This window comes from Oreochromis aureus, linkage group 3 (assembly GCF_013358895.1).
Source record: "Oreochromis aureus strain Israel breed Guangdong linkage group 3, ZZ_aureus, whole genome shotgun sequence".
NCBI classification, from domain to species: Eukaryota; Metazoa; Chordata; class Actinopteri; order Cichliformes; family Cichlidae; genus Oreochromis; species Oreochromis aureus.
Window position 1 is genome coordinate 50001926 of NC_052944.1, and position 25049 is coordinate 50026974.

The window sequence follows — 25049 nt, forward strand, 5'->3', positions numbered from 1 at the left end:
TGTGTAAAGAGTCTTGGTGTGATACCAATGAGATTACGAACAGACTTCGGGACTGAGAATGGGACTATGGCAGCAATACAGTGTACCCTCCGTCACGCCGCACACGGACTATTATGCTGGATCGTCAAGCCACAGTTACGGATCATCTACTGGGAATCAGCGATCGAGTCATGGTGGTCTTATTTCAGAAGAGGAAGGTGGGTACATTTGTGTCTGGTAGGTGTAAGCTACAGTGAAAGCTGATCAGATTTTTTTACATGCATTTAAGAAAATAGAGTAGCGTCCTGCTGGACGTGTTGAAAAGTTGGATGAGATAGACGTTAACAGCCGTCACTTTATTGCAGGAACTCAAAATGGTCATTGTCAGCTGTTGTGCCGAAATGAGCATGCTTGCCTAGATTTAACGACACCAATACAAAATGAAAAACTCAGACCAAACTCTCCACTCCTCACAATCAACACACAGAACAGAGTGAAAAGAATACAGCATTTTAACAAGAACATTACTGCAGGGTCGCTACAATATTTATGGAAAACTAATATGCATTACTTTGTTTGACATCCATTTGTGGCATGTTTTAAATGGGACCAAAATGTAACAAACCCTATAAAATGACCAAGAACAAAGCTAAATTGATTCTTAAATATTAATTATATACCCAGGTCTCAGTTTTGGATGGACTTTTTGGAGGCCTAAGAGACTCTGGAAACTTCAATGGAAGCCACGAACGCCAATGCTTGCTGAGATTCTGCTTCACAGGGTTTCTACAGAAAGACCTGGATGAATGCAAAGACCTCTGGAACAAACACAGGATCCGGCCAAGCAGACTTGCATCGTGTCCAGGGGGATTCCAAACAAACTCTCTCTTGCCTCACAGGTATTTGAGTTCTTAACAAAATTAACCTTTGCATCAAACTAAATGCAAGGTGTTGTTATTGCTTAAGTTGGTTAATATATATTCATAATTTTACACATAAGTATGATAGAGCAGTTTATAACATGTCACTGCATGCGTTGATTTATATAGTTCCATATTGTCAGCAAAAATCCTTCACTGTTCTATTTTCATTTTGCAGATATGGTTCAAGAGACTGTGGATTTGCTGTTGAGGAGAGGGAACTGGATGTGTTTCCGAGGAGGGGCTACCGGTTGGATTGTGTGGTGATCCAAACATTGGGGAATATTTACAACAGGCTGTACAACAAAACACACTGCAGCAGCCACAAGACTGGGAATCGGCCACAGAACTGTATTTGGCCCTGAAGGACATAGCTGGGTTTTAGATACCAACTGAACTTCAGTTTGTAATGACATTTGTCAGAGTTACTCTGACGAAGACACACACGGTGTCGAAACGTTAGTTTCTTTCCTTTTTGCACCTAATAAAACCTTTGGACTTACTTGAGTGCTCCAGCCCTTCTGTTTTTCCTTCATTTTTAATGTTAGTAGTGTTTCCTTTCCTCTTGCTAAATTGAATATAATATTGTTCATAATATACAGCAACTGGCATGGATTTAAATATTAACATTTAACCACAAGGAAACATTTAAAATGTTCTTTAATAAAACCATTTACAAATAGTGTCCAGCATTTCTGTCACTTTTCCAACATACACAATATTCAGAAAAAACAACTAAATGTTTAACAATATGGAAGTTGCTTGTCACATAAATGTGTTAAGTAGTATGCCAACGGCAGCTGAACCTAACAGGGTAACTCAGTAACTGTAACTTGATGACCTTGCTGATTTAAGAACATCCAAATCCTGGAGCATTTTGAATTCCAAAGTCCATGTTGGCCTTAAAGATGCTGTATGAGTCACAGATGGGTAGCTTCAGAGTATTTGCACAGGTGTTTGAAACTGGAAAAGGCGAAACACTTAAAAACTGGATGCGTGGTGGTGGTGTCATTCCTGCCGGTGGAACTGCCGTCAGCCCTGTGGCAAACATCATCGAATCTTCCAGACACACTGCTGTTGCCTTCTCTGAAAGAAGAAAGTAAACACTGTAGTACATTACAGAAAATTTATTTCCTCACCTCTCCTTTCATAAAACTATAAACAAATAAAAATGGTCATTCAAACCTTCACAATCAAGGAGATAATCTGCCCAAAAGCCAAGTGTTAGGACCTCCTTATGCCGCTTGTTGCTTCCTGCTGGGCTGAGATCTGGTCTGAACATGCTCTCCAGTTCTGAAGCAGTCAGGGCCTTGGCAGAGAAGCATAGGAGTGGGGCCAGCACACTGGAATTTTGTTGCAGTGCACTTAAAAATTCAGACTTTCCAGTCCATCTTTAAATCTGCAAAGGATAGACAAATAACTAATAATTGGTTTATAGCTATAACTATTGCAGTCTTCTAAATTGTGTTTAAATGTCTTTACCTACTAGATCTTTCATTATAAATTTGGACAGATTTCAAATGCATAGAATCACTCATACACAAAAACAATTCATAGCACTCAGAAATTAACTGTGACAGCAAAAAGAAGAGCTCATTGGGATTTTAGCATTTAAAAAAAAATAGTGCTTTCACACTGGAATAAACAAGTGTGTCAAACAAGGGATCACCTCTTTTTATAAATAACTGAAAAATTAATCATGTTGCATGACTATGATTATTATGGGTCATTGTGAACAATAAATGTATACTAAATTAGAGTTCTAGTGTCAAAAGGTTAATAGCGTGCGACAGTGGCTCAGGAATTAACTAGTTGTTCATCAGATCACCGATGCTACTGAATCAGTTTTTTCATATACATCTGAAGGTCTGAAAATGTCAGTGGCTGCTGTGATGAACAACTGGCCATCCTGAATTTAAAAGGAGTGATGAGTTTACCGTTGAATGACACTTTGGTTTCTTTCAAGGATGTACCATCTGAGGTACTCCTCCACAAATGCTTGTTTCTCAAAAGGCTTGACGTTTCTGAGGCATCCAGCAGTTTGAAGATTGTGCTGTTTTGCAAAATAAGATTATGCAAAGACTCCTCTGATTCAGCTTTCAGGACCTATAAAAAAAAAAAAAAGGTTTACTGTAAGAAAAACAAAAATATAATTTTCACTACTTTTACGATTCATTCAAACATTGGATTAAAAAATAATCAATTTGTTATTTCACTTGTGTTGTTGGGAGTTGGAAATCCGTCCTTTCAGATTACAGAATCTACCTTGAACCTACTTTCAAGATATGATCCAACCCGGATAACTTTTATCCCGATTAAATCTTTTAAACTGGCCCCAAGTGTCTTCTAAGTAAACCCATTCCCTGAGCCTAGGTAATTTTCTACCTGATGTAAAATTTTTGTGATCTCCTCATCTTGCACATCTTCTACAGTGGCGCTGAAACTCTGATTCCCTGTGATGTGGTTGACCAGGTTCTTGGAGAGGAAATGTGGTGCTGGTCCCCCATGCACAATGGATACAGCGATCATCTTTCCTGCTAAAAAGTACTCATCTTGCCTGGCAGCTGTTATACAGGGCACATAATTATCATGGTTAATTGCTATTAAATATGCTAATGAAAAAAATACGCCAATTTTTATTAAAATTTCCATTGTAATAATTACGGAGAAAACATCCACCTCTTGAATTATATACAAGATAACGGCTCTCTGGAGGTCCATCAAAGATGGGGCGATTTCGCAGACTGCCCATAAGAAGTGTGAGGAATTCACCGGGCCACCTGTATCCAAACCTTCTTCAAAGCTGCCAGCATCATCATTAAACTTGATGAACATGTCGTAGTTGTCAGAGTATGTGCTGCGTCGAAATCCTCTAACAGCTCCATCCCATACAGCTGACCTTGATATATTGAACCTGCTGACCTTCTTGTGGTCAAGTTCCAGTGCCAAATTTGCAATAATTCCATGTGCCTGCAAATTGGTGTCTCTAAAAAAAAAGGGAAACTTTTTTTTTTTTTTTAAAGGTATATATACTTCTCTCATGATTGCATGATGTCTTGTATAAAACAAGATGGCGGTTAATTGGATTCAAATGTTTAAATTACTAACACAGGTTCTTCTGGGGGCTCAGCAAACAGTGAATCGTTATCTAATTGCAAAGTAAAGGCGGTGGAGATTGTCTGCTGCACTGTTTTACTAATAAAATAGTTTTCTACCTGTTGTACTTCATTAGCAAGCACAAGATCCCCAGCACCCTTCCTTAGAGAACAAAGAAAAGCATTTTTTTGTTGTGTACTGTGAAAATATTAATTGACACTTTGAAAATATTTAAGCATCTTGATTAACAAACAAGCAATACAAGTATTATGTAGTCCATGTTCCAAAACCATATACAGAATGAATGACAAAAGTGTATATCTCATTAATACAAAGTGTAGGCAAAAACAGTAAAAGATTACATGTTCTTCAAATATCACTTACTCATATTCTGCTGCTTTCTGTAAAGGACTGCTTTCATGTTGAAGTTCCCATGGCTGAAACAAACAAACAAACACACGCACTCGAGGACGCAGACACACACACAAAATGTATTTCACATATAACTATTAACTGTTTTACTGAACTGAGGCAAATGGTGGTGGCTAAACAACAAGAAAACTCTATTAAAAATTTTAAATTGTACTTACCAATGTATCAGCAAGATCAAACTCAGAGGGCCTTTTAATAACAATCTCTGGGTCAGAGTCAGACAAGTCTGAGTTTTCTCCAACTACAAAACATGAAAACAAATTAAGCTAAGCTAACTAAATTGTACTAATGTATGAAACTTTATTTGATCATCAATAATAGATTAATACGAAAGGCATAAAGTTAGCATTTAAAACTCATGACTCAGTAGATCCAAAAATGGCTGAATTTCATGTTTCCAGGAAGAAACATAACATATACAAGCTAATTTAGGGAGCAATGGTGGCAGAGGAGTTAAAAGCCCGCCCTGTAATCAAAAGGTTGAAGGTTTGAGCCCTGCTCAGTCTGTCACAGTCGTTGTGTCCTTGGGCAAGACACTTCACCCTCCATGCCAGGTGGTGGTAGTGGGAGGATAGGTGGCATCTGTGTACAGCAGCCTTGCTTCAATCAGTGAGTCCCAGGACAGTTGTGTCCACATTGTAGCTAATCACCAGCAGTGTGTGAATGTGTGTGGGTGAATGACTGGTTTTGTTGTGAAGTGTCTTGGGGGGGTTAGAACCCTAGAAGGTGCTATATCAAATACAGGCCATTCACCATTTTAATGTAGGTATGCTATTGACTTGGGTGCTTTATGCGTAATGTTATCATTTCACAATTTCAAAATTAGCATTTGTTGAAACTAAGGGAATGTGTGTCAAAATCCAAACAAACATTAGCAGCTTACCATCTTCAAAGTCACTCTTCAAGCAGATGAAAACATTGATTCTTTGATAAGGCTTGCCAACTTCAGCCTTATAAGCCTCAAGTGTAAATGGTCTTTGTGTTCCAGGGACAGTAATGACCTCAGTGCCATCCGGATACAGAAGAAGGAAAGGTCCATCTTTTAGATCTTTGTTAAAGTCCTTCATTTTTTTAACAGCTTGATTGAGCAGACTTTGTGGCAGTAGCGTCAGGGTCTGTTGTTAGGAAAATAGTTTTTCCACGGTATGGCTTCAAACCACCCTTTTAATGGTCATCAAGTCGACATTTATCTGTAAGGAAAAAGACATGAACAATGGGCCAAGTAGATACTAATATGACTCTAAGCAGATCTATTCAAACTTGAATATTTATTAACTGCAAAAGAGGGATCTTCCTGACAACCTAAATGTACAATTACTCATAAACAATTGTTCTTATTCTGGATAGCTTTACTACACTGAACATTTTTTACACAACTCCCCTAAGGAATAACAAAAGAATGTCATTAGAAAATTAACCTCAACTTGTTTTCAGACAGAGCTAGCCAAACTACCTGAACCTTTCTTTTTTCCTTTTTCTTTAAGCCCTTCCTCCCTTCAGAAAACTTTTGCCTCTCTTCATTTTTTTTCTTTTTCTGTATTCTAAGAAGGTGCTGAAGGTTGGAGTTGGGCAGTTTGAGGTAGTCTGTGATGCTAAAGGGAAACAAAGGAAAAATGTACTACAATGTCACACATTAAAGACATTCATTCATGTGACATTCCATTGTCCACACAACACGCAAATAAGGACAACACTGAATAATCTCACTAGAAAATTTCTACCAAGGAATGACAATGTAACTGATACTATTGACCAATACAATTCTACACCAGTAAGTTTTAATGTATAGACACATAATAGTGTTAGTTCCTAAAGTTAACCAAACATAATAAATGAACTAATTTATTATCGTTTCAGTTGTGGAAATGCTCAGAGGACTGTTCCACGAAGCAAGCTAATCCCAAAAGCCAGGCTCACTCTGAAAATCCAGGCTCGATTGCCCCAAATTCGGTTCCAGGAACGAGGCTAACCTGCAGTCTTTCTGCTCATTCATTATGCAATATGCTTGTGGACAAGTCTGGTCCGTGGCACCCTAGCTGCGAGGTTTGTTAACACTAGAACAGCCCTCAAACCTTCACTACTAGAAAGGTCTTGAGCAGTCATTTTGACAGCTGCGTGCATTTTCAAATGAGCCTCGATTTTCTGAGCTCACTTAGTGGAACAGCCCTCTGGTCTGCTATGGTCTGGAAACAGCTAACGCTAGGCTAATAAATCAATAAATAACAAACATTTTATTATGCTTATTAACTTACTCAATGGGAGTGAAGTGTCTCCGATGCAAGATGCGTGATAAAGCCTCTCGCCACAGCCGCTGCAAAAGTTTGGTGACTCCTCAACCAGCTTTTTCCCATAGCTAGGACAAAACATTCGCCGCTTTTTCAAACGAAATGCGCTACAGGCAGAGTAACTTCCGGTTCCAAAGACGAACAGCGCGGACATCCAATCAGTGATGTCTCCTGTTGCCGACTGGTACCTACCCTTTCCGGTTTTCTTAATGTAATTGTGCTTCTCAATTTGTTTTTGTGATTCTTCTTTGTTTTTGCGCTTTTCAATTTGTTGTTGCGTTTAGTGAATTTGTTTTTTGCGCTTTTCAATTTGTTTTGCGCTTTTCAATTTGTTTTTTGCGTTTAGTGAATTTGTTGTTGCGCTTTTCAATTTGTTTTTGCGCTTTTCAATTTGTTTTTGCGTTTAGTGAATTGTTTTTGCGCTTTTCAATTTGTTTTTGCGCTTTTCAATTTGTTTTTGCGCTTTTCAATTTGTTGTTGCGCTTTTCAATTTGTTTTGCGCTTTTCAATTTGTTTTGCGTTTTTCAATTTGTTTTTGCGCTTTTCAATTTGTTTTTGCGTTTAGTGAATTTGTTTTTGCGCTTTTCAATTTGTTTTTGCGCTTTTCAATTTGTTGTTGCGCTTTTCAATTTGTTGTGCGTTTTGTGATTTGTTTTTGCGCTTTTCAATTTGTTTTTGCGTTTAGTGAATTTGTTTTTGCGCTTTTCAATTTGTTTTTGCGTTTAGTGAATTTGTTTTTGCGCTTTTCAATTTGTTGTGCGTTTTGTGATTTGTTTTTGTGGTTTGCACTTCAGGGCCACCGTAGTTATCCCAGAGAGAAGTAAAGCAAGTGTGTAAGTTCATCTCTGAATGTTTGTAAAGCATTCCCACGTTAAGCTTAGCAACCGATATATGGAGCGACTGCCTCTTCTCCCTCCCTCCCTCTCCTGCTGCTACTTCAATCATCAACTGATCAATGATCAGCTGATCGGCTTTTCTGTCGCGAGTCCGTCTCTCTTGTTTGTTTTTGGCCCACTTTGCACCAGAAAGAGGAAACCAGCGGCTGAACAACAGCAGCACGTTTAAGCTTGATAAGCTGTTGTTAGAATTTATTTAATATTACTTTCTACACCAGGATCCTTTTCTATGTAGCTGAGGCTGGTAACTGTGCAGGGGCGGATCTAGCAAAGTTTAGCCAGGGGGGCCGATAGGGCATGAACAGGGAAAAGGGGGCACAAAGAAATACTTTTCTTTCTTATTCTCATTTAAAATGTCTAATAATAAATAATTATCTGAATCTTACATCCAGACTTTTAATCTGAAGTAAAATGTATAGAAGTCCATTACTGTATATAGTAACTATTAAGTCTAATATATACCCTAGTAATCAATAGTACTTTTTCCTTTGGGAAGGTACCAACTGTGCAGTCTGCAATTCTGTTGAAGAAAGATGTTGAATCTATTTCGTTATTGTGGAAAAATATCGGATTCATATCGGCGGATATCCAAATTTATGATATCGGTATCGGACATAAAAAAGTGGTATCGTGCCATCTCTAATGTATATACACCTCAAATCAAAAAACAACACAGAGATATGCTTGTTTAATGCGTTAATGTTGTTTTGATGCTTTAATGTTAAAGAAAGAAGAGAACAGTTTTCTCTGCAGAAGAAAAATATAAAATCAATCCTTTGGTAACAAGTCTGCTCCCACTAAAGTCACAAGGCCTTAAAGACAGCCCAACTTGTGTTGATTGTTCATTTTCTTTGGGTGCTATAGAGAGAAAAAATATAATGCTGCAAAATAAAGTAAGAGCTAGCGAAACACAAACACCATCGTACATCAGCGTGTGTTTTATGGGAATTTCATACATCAGTGCAAGTCCAAGAAACATTAGACTTTCTTGGCGCAGACAGATGGCAGATGACGATCACACCCCAAATCATCCCAGCACTTGGAATCTGAAAGGTTCACAAGTGGAAATCAGTAAAATGTTAAACAAGTCAAAAACCTAAACTCTAGTTAACCAGCCTTTATGGCTTGTATCTTAGATCACTTAAACCTTTCAAACACATTAAGCAATCATGTTAATTATTGTGTTCTAAATTACCTCCATGATTTATCTGAATACAATGCTGATTGTGAGAAACATTATTGGGCTCTCCTGGGCACCAGTGTGAATAGTGAAAACTTGTCCCATCACTCCACAACCAAATACCTTCCTAGAAGAGAGAAATTGAACACATTAGTTCAGGGCGGCCAATAGGTTAAGCATAGCCACAGTCCTAGCAGATCATCTGACTTTAAGGACACAACCTTCTATGTAACAAACTGGAAATTCTCACATTGGGCATGCTATTTAAGCTACTTTAGCCTACTAGTAGTTTAGACACCTAACAAATACTGTGTAATAATAAACAAAATACCTGGGGTGCATCAGTCCCTCCAATCCAAGTTCGGGGTAGCCATAATGGGCAGTCAGACTCTGAATTGTCTGGTACTCACTTAAGCTGTGCACTGATGCAAGGTTTGCCCCCATGGACAAGCAATTTCTCTTCAGTGGAGAGTGACAGAGAGCAGAAGTTTTCAAAGTAATTAGTAACAGCTAAAACGATGTGGTTTAATCAGAAAAGAAAAAGAAACTCACCTCAGCTCTAGCCCAACTCATGACTGTTGGAACGTAGTAAAAGCAGCGATCACTGATGCGAGTCCAACCAGGAGGACAATCAGTGGACCTCTTGACCAGGTGACTGTTGGCTGGGTGCAAATGAATAGTTGTACATGTGTCTCTGGTTGACACCTTTTGTATTTTATAATCATGATATAAACAATCACTGACAAGTCATGCAAGTAGACAGTAAAACATTTGTTAAGTGACTCACAGTGTTCAGGTGCAGGAATGTGTAAAATATATATATATCGATAAGTTTAGTTTACAGGACCCAGAAGCAGACACTGAAAGGCTTAGTTGCTGGCTGAACCGAAGACGATCCTTTATTTGGATGTTGGCACATGAAAAACATGAAGCTATGAAAACTAAGAAAACTGTGAACACTCAGAAAACTAAAGGACTAAGAAACTCAGGAAAATACTATGACAAACCTATGAACACTGAGTAAACTATGACGAAACACTATGGGGATGCAAACAGATGACCTGACAACGAAACATAGAAAACAGAGGACTTAAATACACACATGAGGTGATCAGGGAAGTCGAGACACATGAGGAAACAGCTGACAAGGATGAACATAACGATGCACAGGAAATGTAATCTCAAACACAATGACATGAAAACTGGACTTTCAAAATAAACAGGAAAACATGACAAGACACAGGCATGACAGCATTAACCAGAAACATGACACATAAGACACAATAAACAACAATGAGAACATTAACACATGGGAACACCACTGACACACATGAACCTAATAACAGTGCAGGGGAGGGAAACTAAATACAATGAATAAAGAACTGGACTGGACTGGACTCTTACAAAATAACACAGGAAACATGATGAGGCAGACCAAACAACATGGGCTTGACACATGAGACATGAAACACAAAGGGCAGGTGGGACCAAACCCCAGGAAAGGAGAAATGAGGGGATCCAATAACAGAACTAAGGCTGAACCACTTAGGGGTTTTACGGGAGCTAGATGAGCTAAACCCAAACGATAAATGACAAAACATGAAGCCTCAAGTTCTAACTAATAATACAAAACAAGAACTTAACATTTCCCTATACTAATAAAAGAAATAAACAATATATCATGAACTCAAAACGCTGGGTCACAGACCCATCCCATGACAAGTATAAAATATATAATGTTATACTCACGAGCAGCAGTGGTCAGAACCATCAATCCACAAAGAAGTGCAGACACAACCAGCAGCTTCATGGTGTCTCTGTGTAAAACAAAACTTCCTAAGTACTGTCAATTCTTTAAAGAAAGGAGAGAAGATAATTAAAGAGTCTGTACCAAACCTTTTTATAGAAGGTCTTTCTCTCTTTTCAGTGTCAGCCAGTAGCTTCAGTCTTCCAGTGTGCAGGTTATGAACAGCTCTGACACCAGTGTTTATATACTCATGTACACTGCATGTACATGGTTGCAAAATCAGCAAAAAGCACAACTTCTTCTGTGGTTTCCTGGATGTTAGTGGGCGTATCATGTGATTTCCTGAGGTCAAGAGGCTAGGATGCCCACATGCCCACAGTGAGTTCACCCAAAACTGTGGCTGATTGTGACCCACACCCGTTTTACATCTCAGCTCGTGTGATTAGGTAGCGGATCAATAGGGGTCCATGTCTCCTTGCAGGGAAACTCCCATAGAGCTTAAATCTGGGACTCTCCACCATTTGACCTGAGAACTGAAGAAGCTTCTTGGATGAGAGGTGAAACGCCCAGACGCTTTTCTTTCTAAGCTCCCTAGGCTATGACCAATTATATTGCATATAGTTAATAGAAGTATCAGACAACAATTCACCAATTCTTTCCTCCCATGATATTTACAGAAGAGGTTTACTAGCGTTGCTAAAGACTCAGGTCATTTTAGCGGCTTTGTCTTTTAGCTGCTACACTAGTTAGTGTTCGTTACACATTTGAATTTAGGCAGATTTATCTATTCAAGTGTTACCTGAACTGGGATAGACTTGTTTTATTTGCTTCATGAGATTTACAGAAACAGTTGTTAATAATTTGGAGTTATAACTTAAACTAACCTCTTTTCAGAGATAACAGAATTCTGATTAAAACCTATTAGCTTCACCCAAATATTTTAATACAAATGTATACATTTAAATTGTGTTTTCAGGAAGAGGACCTGACCTGTTTGCCTGAGAGGACTTCACAGGTCAAGGCCTGTTGAAAAGAGTTTTTAAATTGGAATTAGAAAATGGTTTTTCGAAAAAATTCAAAAATAGTTTTTGAAATGAGGTTTTTAAAGAACATTTTAAAAAGAGTTTTTTAAATGTGGAATTCGAAAATGAATTTACAAATGCAGAATTTATTCTACAATTCATTATTTAAGCACAGAATTATTTATTTTGATGCAGGTGGCTCTTGTGGTCCTCCATAAAAAGAACCATAGATGCCACGGTTCTGGGTCCTTGTGACCCAGCATTTCTGAGTCTTTTGTATTTTATATTATCGCTTATGTTCTGAATACTTTGTTGTGCTGTTTTGATCATTATAGTTATTATTACCCTAGGTTCGGTTATGGCTGTTATGGTTTTAGTTCTTAGGTTGTGTTATATGGCTTCCTGTGTTCCATGTTGTGCTTTCTTTGTGCCTTTCTGTCCTGTGTTTCAGGCCTCTATGTTCTGTCTCCCCAGTGTCTGTTAAGTTTACATGTCTAGAGTTCACTTGGTGTGTTTCCTGTTTTACTTTTAAGGTCTGTGGGCGTTTATCAATATGCGTACTTGTGCGTACTTGCGTTCTCGTGTACTCGTGATACGTCATCAGTCGGAGACCAAGTACTGTTCCAATTTGAAGTACGCATCACGCCGAGAACGCGAAAAAGTCCCGGATGTGTTCTCGATCCGCCCATTTTATCGAGCATGCATCGGTGTAGACTTGGGACAGCTATATATCCCAGAATGCATTTCGTCCAAAACTCAACAGCGGACTCCCGGCACATCGTCCCCCCTCCCTCCCCGCCCGCTCGCGGACTTCTCACTACTCAGGTTAAAGAAACCCCAGCAGCTGTCTATAGTATTGAGTGTCCACTAGAATAGAAATAAAAGCGTTCTAACATCTCACCTGCTTGTTTTATTAAGGTATGTACACATATGTACATGTACACTATTTTATTAATAGAGGTTTCACTACTGAGGTTAAAAATGATATATAAGTTACTTAGATCACTTCTAAATGTTAATGTTTGGTTTATTTCAGTGTTTTATTTGTTCCTGAGTAAACCGGTTTGGCTGTGATTAAAGTTAAGCTTCATAACATGTTACTCACAGTTAAATTAAGAGGGACGGCAGTAAAAACTCCGGACCTGTGACATCATCACGCACGCTGGTACAAATCACGAGTCCGTGCTCGCGTGCATTTGAGAATTGAGAAACGGCCGACGAGTCCGTGCTCGCGCAGCCGGCAGGTACGCATCTCCGCGTGCGTTCTCGGCGGTGCGTACTCACCGAGCAAGCACGCGAGTACGCATCGCGCATTCGCCATGGGCATTGATAAACGGCCTGTGTCTCTGGTCAGTGGGTCTCAGGCTACGCCCACACGCACACGGGTATTTTTGAAAACAGAGATTTTCCGCTTTTTGTTTTAAAAAATCCCGCCCACACGTAATCTTATAAAAATGAAGGAAAACGCTGCTAGGAACATGCCAAAGCAACAGGTGGCGATATATTCCTAACCGTGTAGAAATGTTGGCCAATCAGAAGTCTAGAAGCAAGGGTGGGAAAGAGTAAACAAAAATGGCGCATAGAAGCAGAAAGGAGTCCTGTGTGGAGGGACAGTAACCGTGTGTATATATGTAAGCATTTAATAAACTTCAGAGAGTAAAATTAACAGTAACAGTATTGTAGGAATTCATTTCACCGAAACAATAACGTGGCGCACAATGTGACGTCAAAAATTGCGCACACCTTTGACGCTGCGTTTTCCTCATCCACACGTAAATGCAAAAACTGAGTTTTCGAAAATATCCACCCTGGCAGGCGTTTTTAAAAATCTCCGTTTTCAGTGACAGAAAACACCGTTTACATGTGGACGAAAGGTGCAAACGCATAGAAAAATCTGTGTTTTCAAAAATACCCAGGTACGTGTGGACGTAGCCTCAATATGCGTGCTTGTTCGTACTTGCGTTGTCGTGTACTCGTGATATATATCACGTCCAAAACCCAATCACGGCAATGGCGGAGGAGCGCGGATAAAAACCTTTAAATACTAATCTTCCTGGGTCACAAAATACACCTTTAAGTTATTTTCAAGCGAGAATGTAGCTGTGTAAACTTCAAATATCTGCTCGGTTTATCAAGACATCACATATTCGCAAATGTGCTCCGACGCTTTTGGAAACATCTGTTACCCACCAGCTCGATAGCAGACCGAGAGGTCGAGAGAGCCTGGCCAGAAAAGCGGACTCCGTCACATCGTTTTCAACCCCCGGTCTTTCGCTACTCAGGTTAAACATGATATATAAGTCTCTTAGTTAACTTCGAAATGTTAATGTTTGGTTTATTTCAGTGTTTTATTTGTTCCTGAGTAAATCGGTTTGGCTGAGATATGGTTCAATTCAGGGGGAAACATTTTCACCGGGAACAAAAACAGCATGTTAACACGTGGAGATTCTGAAGGCTGCTTCAAAATGATCAGATTCTATTTTAAATATTTGTTCAGTTCTCTTCCAAACCCCAGCAGCTGTCTATTGTAATTTTGAGTGTTCACTAAAATAAAAATAAAAGCGTTTTAACATCTCACCTGTACTCACATGTACACTATTTTTATTAAAAGAGATTTCACTACTGAGGTTGAACATGATATGTAAGTCACTTAGATCACTTCTAAATGTTAATGTTTGGTTTATTTCAGTGTTTTATTTGTTCCTGAGTAAACCGGTTTGGATGAGATTAAAGTTAAGCTTCATAACACAGTTAAATTAAGAGGGGACGGCAGTAAAAACTCCGGACCTGTGACATCATCAAGTACGCTGGTGTTCCAATTGTACAAATCGAGAGTCCGTGCTCGCGTTATCGGCATGTCCGGACTCGCCGAGAACGCGAGTACGGACTCTCGCACTTGAGAATTGAGAAAGGGCCAGTGTGTCTAGTTTCGCTTCCCCGGTCTCGTTAAGTCTGATTTCTACCAGCTGTTTCTCATTTCCCTCGTTGTCCCTCAGTGTATTTAAGCCTTGTGTTTCTCTTTGTCAGTGTTGCATTCTCCCTGTGTCTTCCATGAGTTTGTTATTATTAGTTTTCCAGTTTAGTTTTGTTCTTTGTTTCACCTCCCGCCTGCAGTAAAGCAATGTTTTGAGTTCACGTTTGTCTCGGTAAGTTTTGTGTTTGGGTCCTTTTCCTGCCTGCACAGCTGTTTTGTGACAATAGAAGGAAAAAACAAAATACCATGGCCATGAAAACTGATGATTCTTTGCCCATTGGTGTGAATTGGAGTGTGAATGACTGGCTGTGTCCCAATCCATCGACTGCACGCTTCATAGTACGCGCAGTTTGCGGACTATGTACATCGGGTACTATGAAGTACGAGAAGTACTGTACTGAACAGTCATTTTAAGATTAGCTAGTAAATAACAATTAGGTAATTTTGTTCATGAGACTAAAGTCATCTCACTGTGGTAATGTAAACATAATATGGGCAATATTAAAGTTATTATTCGATTATGATTTATTACAGCAGTGAGCTTGAACTCTGTGTCAAATACTGAGCTTCAGTAAAGATTCAAGTTGCAGTTATTTAAATTTCCTATCACCTTAAATCTTCACTCAAAGACAAGTATCTTTGACAGTGTATATGTAGATCAAGGGCATAGATTTGGCATGGACGGAAGGGACATGTCCCCACCAATATCCAGCGATTATTGAATTGTCCCCACCAATAATTTGATCTCTTCGAGTATAGAAAAACAAACCCGATAGAAACAAAAAAACGATCTGTCAGCGTCTCATTCACCCAGCGGTGCAGAAAGAGTTAAATTACGCTCTCTACTGAAGTCCTACGTCATGTGACAAATATGGCCAATGTGATTGGCTGTGCTTTTCAGGGAGCTCTGTTTAGTTTTAGCAGCGGCAAGCCTGCGCTGCGAGGACCTGCAAGGAGGAGAGGAGGATGGCAGCAAAAAGGAAGAACCTGGATATAAGAAAGTATTTTTCAAAGAAACCTGTAAGTCACTTAAAGACAAGTTAACTCATAAAATGCGTCCGTCATAATAACGTTACAGGCTATGCTAGGCTTTGGCCCACATCAGTCTAAAATTGTATGTAACCATGAATAACGTGTTTTGGAAACTATCTGCACAGCAGGCAGCACTATTACTTATCTCAGTCTCAGAGTAGCATTTCTAATTTTGATTGAAACTGTCAGAGAAAACGGAGCCTCGAGTAAGCCAGGATATTAGTTTACAGAGGCTGTTAAAATTAAATGTCTAACGTTAAAATGTTGGCGACACAATAATTTCATCCTAATGGTACTGACATATTCATAGGGTTAATTTTTGAGACAAAATATCATGAGGTAGTCATGATTTTGCAAATATTCCACCTTGTAGTGCAGTTTGCACAAATTGTTTTAAAAATGCACTCACCCTACAAACATTACTGATGAGTCAAGATCTGCACAAATTGACAGAAGCACTGAAGCAGCTACACATTTTATTCTTATTGTCATGTATGTCCTATTTGTCAGGTGACAGAAGAACCAACACAAAGCTCAGAGAGCAATGGTGACACAAGATCACAGGTGAAATTGGATGATGACTTGTTGGTTCATTACTGTATTTGAAGCACATGTGTGACTGCATGTATTTGGAATGTCTCACTGTTATTTATCAGGTGACAGAGGCAGCTCTGCCATGTTGTAGCTCAGACAGATGTGAAAAGGCGAGGTCACAGGTGACTGACTGATGATTTGGTGCTATAGATTAACTAGTATTTATTATGACAATTGTCAGGCTGCTGATATAAATTGATTCATTAGTGTATATTTGACAAAGTATCTGAATTGACATGTCTCACTTTTTATATGGCACAAATCAATGTGTTATTTTATCAGGTGGCAATATGTCCTAGTGCAGTCAGAGGGAAGAGCCAGGGCCAAAGGTGAGGCACATCAAGCACATGATAATAATTTTAATCTGAGGATAAAACGCATGTACTGAGGCTGAAAGAAGCTTCAGTGCTCTCAGAAGACTAAAAAGATGGCTAAGGTTAACAATGACTCTGAGATTAAACAATGCTGCTGTATGTCCACCAGGAGAGACTGGACAGTATGGATGTAAAACAAATATGCCAGCAGTTTATCTCAGTTAACGAGAGGAGCAGGCATGTGTTTGGCTCCTTCACATAGTGGACATTGAGTTGTTGTGTGGGGCACCAGTAGTGTGTGTTGCTGTAACAGTAGTTCATGTTTAGAATAAAAATCTCAGCTCACTGATTTGATCGGGCAACAGTGCCTAAAATGTTGCATCATTTTGCTGAGAGATCTTTTACTTTGTGGTAATCTTAGATGAGTAGTTTTATGGACATAAACCAGCAGGTCATTCAGTGTTCCCTTAGTGCTAATGTATCAGAGATGTTGGTGTACTATAACTGAAGTAATGTTGTTAAAGTCATATTCTTTTATTGTCATGACTGTATTTCAAACTATTTTTATTTTTGTATGATACCTGATTTATATGGAATATGGCTGAAGTAAACTAAAGCCTAAAATACTTAATCATTTGTTTAATAGTAATTTAACATTATATAATTCACATATAAAACTATGAATTGTAATTTTAAATGGTTTAAAAGCATGCAGAATAGCATATGTAGGCAAGTATATTTCTCCTTTTTTTTTTTTTTTTATCAAGAAGCAAAGACAAAAAGGAAAAAAAACAGAAACAGGGCAGGGTTCAGTGGTTGAATCATCCGTCCCCACCAATGCCAAAACCAAATCTACGCCCTTGATACAGATGTATCATATATAAGAGACAAATATTGTTCGTTTAATATGTTGGCATTACTAAATTTGGCTCAATGCTTAAATATATGTAAAAAAAAAAAAAATGTACGAGCTGTGATAACTGTTTCTGATAGAATGAAGAGTAGACTGATATATGAAATATTCCTTTATTGGGTGAGAAAATCAGAGCATGTCATAACTGCTGTAAGTCATACAGAACATATATCAGAGCCTTAAACAGGCTGACTTCTGCTAAATGGGTCAAACTGGGCAGAAAGTCTACAAACACATAACATCCTTATAGAATATGATGTAACACTATAGATCAACTTACCTCAGAATATATAAAGCATATAAACAATTACAGCAATATGATGCAACAAACACAGCAGTGCTACTAATCCAAAATACTCAAAGCTTCATAGAACTGAAACAAACATTTATTTTTAGCTCCATTCTGCTGCTGATACATACTTTAGGTTTCTGAATATTAAACTTGTTGCTGCCTTTCATAGTGTGTAACTTGAAGGCCCTGAGTACTTTCTCCCACACTGAAAACACTGGAATTATCAAATTATCTGAACATTACCTAATAAGACTGATTCAGGACAGACAATTAGTTATGTTAAACTTTCCTAGCAGTCCTTCACAAACAGGGAACAGTCTGTCTATTCTCTCCATCTGTCAGCTGCTGCTGGCTCTTCCTCCTCCTCTTCCTCACACACTGCTGAGTTTGTCCTGGTGGATCATCAGGGTGCAAAGCCTCACAGATGAAGTGCAGCAGTGGGTCCCTCAGTCTGTCCTCACTCTGGACACTTGCAGTTGTCACACATGGAAATCAAATGTGTGATAAGCTGCAGGATTCAAACACAAGTGTAACTTATAAATACATGTTCATACTTTTATTCCACAATCAGAGAGAAAGAAACAGAGAGAGAGTGCAGGACAGACAGACAGGTGACAGTCTCAGGTGTACACACTGCTACAAAACAGCACAAGAGAAGGAGGATTTAGTGTTTGTGTTATTACGAGTGCTAAACAAGAAGAGTTCCAGATGGTCCAGTGGACACATGTGTGACTCCTGTGATTAAAGCATCTTTCTTTCAGCTTAACGAGTGAACCGTCAGCTCGTTCAAACACACGTTAAAGTCCGTTTGGCTCGACACCATCGAACAGAGGCAGCAATATAACATAGCTAACATTAACAGTGCAGTGAATCCTGCTTGTGCCGTGATATTCAGGACTGCAAACCGAGCAGCATCACTGACTTTCAGCTTGTTGTGTTTGTGGATATATGACTGACTTTAATTATCCATAAAATCATCACATTCTCTGTGAGATTAAGGTCAACTATATATATATTTAGAAGTAAAGGCTTTAAAACCAAGTTACAGCTGAAAGTACAAACATCGCTAATGTCACATAACTTTGCCGACATGTGGCCAACAGTAATGTTTTAATGTTCTTCGTTATTAAACATTCGCACATAAATAAGTGACATCATATTCAGTACTTACTTTTGAAAGTTCACTCTTCGGCCGCTCCGCTTCAGGCATACGCTTTTTTTTCCCAGCAAAATTATCGACACCCACCGCCGCGCTATGAATTGTGGGATATATGGGACCACAAAGTCTACACCGGACCACACTTCAAATTTGGGGAAATGAAGGGCGCATTTGTTGACCGCATTTGAAGTACACTTCGATTTGGGACACCCCTCGTTGCGTCGCAGTGACATAATCGGTCTACAAATGCACAGTATGAAGCATGCTGTCGCTGGATTGACCGCACGCGCCTTGAGGCGACTGTTGTTGTGATTTGTCGCTATATAAAATAAAATCGAATTGAATTGGGACACAGCCACTGTCCGTCTCTCTGCTATAGATGGATGACCTGCCTCCCACCCTATATGATCTGTGATAGGTTCTTCCCCCACGACCCTCAATTGGATAAGCAGAAGAGAATGAATGAATGGTGTTCCCAATTATCTGCAGTTATAAATAGTTTAATCCTACAAATACACTGAATTGAATCCTTCTTGCAGTTTATCTACATTGTTTTTTAGTCCAAGACTAAATGCTGTTGCGAAACAACATTACATTATTGTTTGATTGTGGTTTCTCTCCAATAATGTAGGATCATCTAATACAAAGGAAGTTGAGATTACTTTTTAGAAGTTGGCACTGTAAAAAGAAAATATCTGAATTGAATGGTAAATGGCCTGCATTTGTATAGCGCTTTACTCAGTCCCTAAGGACCCCAAAGCGCTTTACACTACATTCAGTCATTCACCCATTCACACACACATTCACACACTGGCAATGGCAAGCTACATCGTAGCCACAGCTGCCCACCGACCTTCTGATTAGTGGCTGACCTGCTCTGCCACCCGAGCTACAGCCACCATTGAAATAAATATTAGATTTAATTAAAATATCCCAAACTAAATAAATATTCTGTAGATCAGTCAAGGGAGGTGGGACATCAGCTCCAGTCACTGGCAGGTAGAGAGTGCCGTTTGGGCTCCAGATCAGCATAGTTAACCATGCTAAGTAAACAGTGTTTCAATTGCCTTTCTTTATTGTTTAGGGTTTTCATGATTTGTGCTTTAGGAAGATCCTACTGGTTTTAAACATTGCTTTTCTATAAATGTTTATAGTCACCACCCTCCATCTGATACTGTCTCATTTCGAAAATTGCCTGTCAGGTTCCTTCCCCATGGCTTTCAGAGTAACCTTTTCCATCATCAGTTGAGTGTGCTGACTTGGCCTTTGACTTCTGTGACCTCAGTGAGATGCTTGGACATATAAGACGGTTCCATAGTAGTTTTCCTCATTTACCAAAGAAAGTTGTGTCAGAGATTTAGCAACAATTCTTGTGAAACTTTACTTTCAGTTTTATGTGTGTTGTGCCAACTTCTTCAGAATTTCACCAGTGATGTCATCTATTTGCACATCCAGTAATGAGTTTAAGAAAGTAAGTAAAATTTTATTTGTATAGCACCTTTCAAGACAAAAATAACAAAGTGCTTCACAGAAAAGCTAAAACATAAAAACAGAAATCAACCAAAGCAAGTTTAAAAGATGGGTTTTTTAGCTTTTTTTTTTTTTTTTTTTTTTTTCCAATGAAACCACTGAGTCCACAGATCTCAGGCGCAAAGAGATCACACACACACACAACGCACAAGCAATGAACCTATGTATATTCATGTAACCTCAATAAAGAAGATCAGTGTTACGGGGAGGCGGACGAGAGCAACTGGGGTCAAGCGAAGGGCGGCGTTTGTCCAGTTGGTCTCCCTCAGATACGAGAATCATAAAGAGCTCTGCTTGGTGTTCAATGCTTTTTGCTGTGTAGTTGAATTGTCTTGAACGTTCCAGCGAATAGGTTTAAGCTACAAACCTATCAAAACACGTTCAGCAAATCTTGTTGTAATGCACTTGTCAATTCAGAGTAATAATGAATAAAACATGGTGGAGTCATCAGCATACATTACAAGATGAGATTTATCCAGGACGTACGGCAAATCATTCGTGAAGACTGAATAGAGAAGTGGACTGAGGCAGCTGCCTTGGGGTAGACCACAGTTCATTTCACAGCCCTCAGAGAAGTAACCATTATAATAAAGCTTTTGCCTTCTTCCAGACAAATAACTTTCCATCCATTTAGTTACTTGATTTCTTAATTCGCGATATCTTGCCCACTCTTGTGGACTGACAGACTTATGTGCTTTTACTTTTGCTATATCCCTTTCTGACATAGCAGCCTTAAGTTCGTTATCTAGCCAAGGTGCGTGGTTCTTTTTAACGGTAAATCTTTTTAAGGGGGCATGTTTGTCAGCCAGGTAGCAAAAGTTTTCAATAAACATAGATAATGCCATATCAGGGTCACGCTCGAGGCAGACGTCAATCCAATGAATTTCCTTTACGTCATTAATATACTTGTCTGCATTGAAATTTTTGTATGATCTATGAAAAATAATCTTTTGTGCAGTTCTCAGTGGTTTCATTTTCTTGGTTAAGCCTACAAGATTATGGTCACTATAACCAACTGGAACAGAAACAATATTAGAGCAATGCTCAGGAACATTTGTATATATGTGATCAATACGTGATGATGACCTATGACCTCCTGCGTTGACCTTGACCCGGGTGGGAATGGTGATCATCTGAGACAGGCAACAAGCCGACGCTGATGAACTTATCTTTTTCCTTAAAGGACAAGAAGGAGCTGACCAATTGATATTAAAGTCTCCTAATAAGAACATGTCTTTGTTTTCCTCAGTTACTCTTTCCAGCATTTCACAGATTTGTTCTACATACAACATATTACTACTTGGGGGTCTATAGCAGCAACCTACTAATACAGGCCTGCCATAGAGCGGGTGTAACTGAACCCACACAATTTCCAGATCATCAAGCATTAAGTCCTGCTGTGGCTACAACTGTAGCTTGCCTCCACCAGTGTGTGAATGTGAGAGTGAATGAATAGTGGAATTGTAAAAGCGCTTTGAGGGCTTCAAAAGCGCTATATAAATGCAATCCATTATTATTATTATTATTATTATTATTATTATTATTATTATTATTATTATTATTATTATTATTATTATTATTATTATTATTATAAGTAGTTTGCTTGCCATATTATCATTAATGTATAGGGCTACGCCCCCTCCAAATCTGTTTCTGTCTTTCCTATACAATTTATAACCTTTTATTTCGAATTCATTATTCTCAAAGGCAGCATCTAAATGAGTCTCGGAAATAGCCAGCACATTTATCCTGTTTGTTGACAACAGTGACTGAATTTCCTGAATCTTATATTTAAGGCTACAAATATTGACATGAGCTACTGAAAAATCTTTACCGGAGAATCCGGGAATAAGTATAGGGATAGACATTTGCAGACCAATCAATCTCAACAGCTACAAATGACAACATTGCTTAAGTCTAAATATTAATTTCGGTGTTCTGTGACCTCGGTTTAACAAAATGTTAAACCTATGTGGTACTTTTTAAATACTCTGGGAACAGAGGCCATAAGAAGATCATTTGTAACCTTCACTAAAGCTGTTTCTGTGCTGTGATGAGCTCTGAAACCTGACTGAAACTCTTCAGATAAGCCATTCCTCTGCAGATGACCTGTTAGCTGTTTGACAACTACTCTTTCAAGGATTTTTGATATGAAAGGAAGGTTGGAGATTGGCCTATAATTAGCAAAGACTGCTGGGTAAGTAAAGGTTTAACTACAGCCAGTTTGAAGGCCTGTGGTACATAGCAGATTATCAGAGACAGGTTGATCATATTTAAGATTGAAGCATTAATTGATGGCAGGACTTCTTTGAGCAGTTTTGTAGGAATGGGGTCTAAAAGACACGTTGATGGTTTGGAGGAAGTAATTATTGAAGTTAACTCAGAAAGATCAATTGGAGAAAAAGAGTCTAAATGAATATCAATGGTACTGAAAGTTGTATTCAAAAATTCAGCCACACTTATGGAGCTCCACAGTTCTTTTCCTGGTGTTTTGGTTGATATCTCTTGATTTTCCCATGTCAAAGAAACAGGCTCTGTGTTTTGCCTTATATGCACCACAGGTGTGCCACCAATTTACTCACATGGTCTCTACTAACCTATCAGAAGCTTCTTCAGCTCAGAATGGAATCGTCTGGAGTTTTCTTATTAATTAAAGACACAATAAACTTAGTGTGTATGTACTCCTAAATTTGATGAATGTGATTAAAAAAAAAAATACACAGCTCTCTCTTTTTATTCTGACATTTAACTAATTCAAAAGATATTTAAATATTTATTTATCTAAAACTAAAAAATTACTCTAAATTGATGTTTAACAGTAAAAAATAAAGTGTATGTAAATATCTGGTTTAAACTGTGAATATACTGCTGTGTATTGAAATTCCTCTTGTTTTGCATAGAAATATACTGAAAAACATACAAAGCATAATATATAAAATAACATCTACCAGAGTTTTTCTTTGAAAGAAGCCTCATATGTCCATTGCTGTGTTCATCAGTACATAACTGAAACTGATTTAGAGTGCTTTGTTTAGCCTTGGAGGGTACTCCAAGTATAACTAAAAGTACAACTGAATATATGAAATAAACACACATGTAAGCTAAGACTCTAAAAATCAGCATTGTTGTTGTTCGCTTTTCATTTCACCATTTGTTGATTCACTCGAAGAGCAAGTAACGTAATGTGGGTCAAGTGATCAGTTTGATATCAGTCTTTTGTGATACACCGTCATATTTATATTATTTGTACAGTACGAATGATTTGCTTTGGTACCTGGTCAAACTTAAGCTCTCCTCTGTCTGCCTGGCTGCACTTCTCCTACAGCAAACTCGCAGGCAGCAGCTTCTCCCCTCACACACGTGTAAGTGCTGTGCTCAGTCGCCTCGTGCCTGAGCTCGGATCATACCAAAATTAGGGGGAATTTACGACTGTGCGCTATGTGCTTCGAATATTGTGTGTAGTTTTTGTTTTACACAGTTGTCAGTCAGGCATCTAACTATGAAACAAATGACACTCCAAAAGACCAAAAGGCTTCTGAAAAAATGACCCGGCTTAAGCCCAGTAAGCCACCCCCCGCTCCGCCGATGTTGTAAAGGGGTTGTGGTCCCTGACAATTGACACAATCTACCACTGAAGAAACTGCTCCGAGTCTCCACAGTTCCATGCAGAAGGTGTGAAGTTCACTGTGTATGACTCTGGATACTGTAGCTCCTCTGAAAAGCAAGCCTCAAATCAGAATTACTTGACTCCCTCTCACACATGCAATTTAAAGCAGATAACTCGCTGGAGTTATGCTGGGGGAAATGTCATCTCACTAATTTAGATCATAATCATTTAGCCTGAAAAATAGTTTTAAAAAAGTGCTCCATAAAGCTAGAACATGTTGGTATTCATCACTGAACAGAAAGAACATAAGAACAACCCTACAGGTTTTCCTTCACCACTGTAGTCAGACTGACAAAAGTCAGAGCTGTTAAGGGACCTTAGTACAGGTTACTATACTTTTTACTATACTATTTCTAATATACGTCTCCTTCACTTTTTCTTCTTGACCCTTGTTCTCTAACACATGAATTTTTCCAGTGTGGGATTAATAAAGTCTTAATAAAGTCTAACACAGTGCAAGGGAGGAAAGACACCAGCAGTGATCCAAGTGAAGCAATTGAAGGCTCTTGTGCATTTGTGCTCCTAACAAAAAGTTGTTTTTAAATCCTTGTTGTTCTGTTTTCTTTTTTCTTTGCTGATTTCAGACACAAAGGTCACAGTATAAATAGTTGACACATGGCTGTTAAACTGTCTGTTTTGGACAATGAACAAGTAATGAGGACTGTTGCTCTGTGAGGCTTCGACACCACACACAGAATAATGTCGGCTGAAGAGAAGGGATAGTGTGGTGAGTTCAGAGGGCAGTGACAGGAAGCTGGAAGGATGGCTGAGCCCTCTGTACATCAGGGAAGCTGAAATCTGGAGCTGTGTGTGTCAAGGAGCAGATGTAACATCTGGAAAGCTGACCTGCAGCCCACACAGCAAGCCAGCTGCTGGGCCAGATGATGGCGGTACTCACACGATCTTTTTCAGGAATGAAAAGAACCTTTGTGAATACACGATTTCACTTTGCAACACTGCGTGTTATGGGTTCTCCAATCACAAATAACATTGTGACTTTTGCCTCAATTATTTGGC

At 38.8% G+C, this 25049-nt stretch overlaps 1 long non-coding RNA gene and 2 pseudogenes across 1 annotated transcript; all 3 read right to left on the minus strand.

Annotated features, from left to right (window-relative positions):
• Window positions 1-1541: 1541 nt before the first annotated feature.
• On the minus strand, window positions 1542-5599 carry LOC120433286 (annotated as a pseudogene).
• A 363-nt stretch (window positions 5600-5962) lies between these two features.
• Window positions 5963-6796, minus strand: LOC120433288. Its single transcript, XR_005608466.1, has 2 exons — window positions 6680-6796; window positions 5963-6019 (listed from the first exon to the last, which is right to left on the minus strand). It is a non-coding gene; the product is annotated as an uncharacterized LOC120433288 (long non-coding RNA).
• A 1486-nt stretch (window positions 6797-8282) lies between these two features.
• LOC120438943 lies at window positions 8283-10829 on the minus strand (annotated as a pseudogene).
• Between the last annotated feature and the right edge of the window lie 14220 nt (window positions 10830-25049).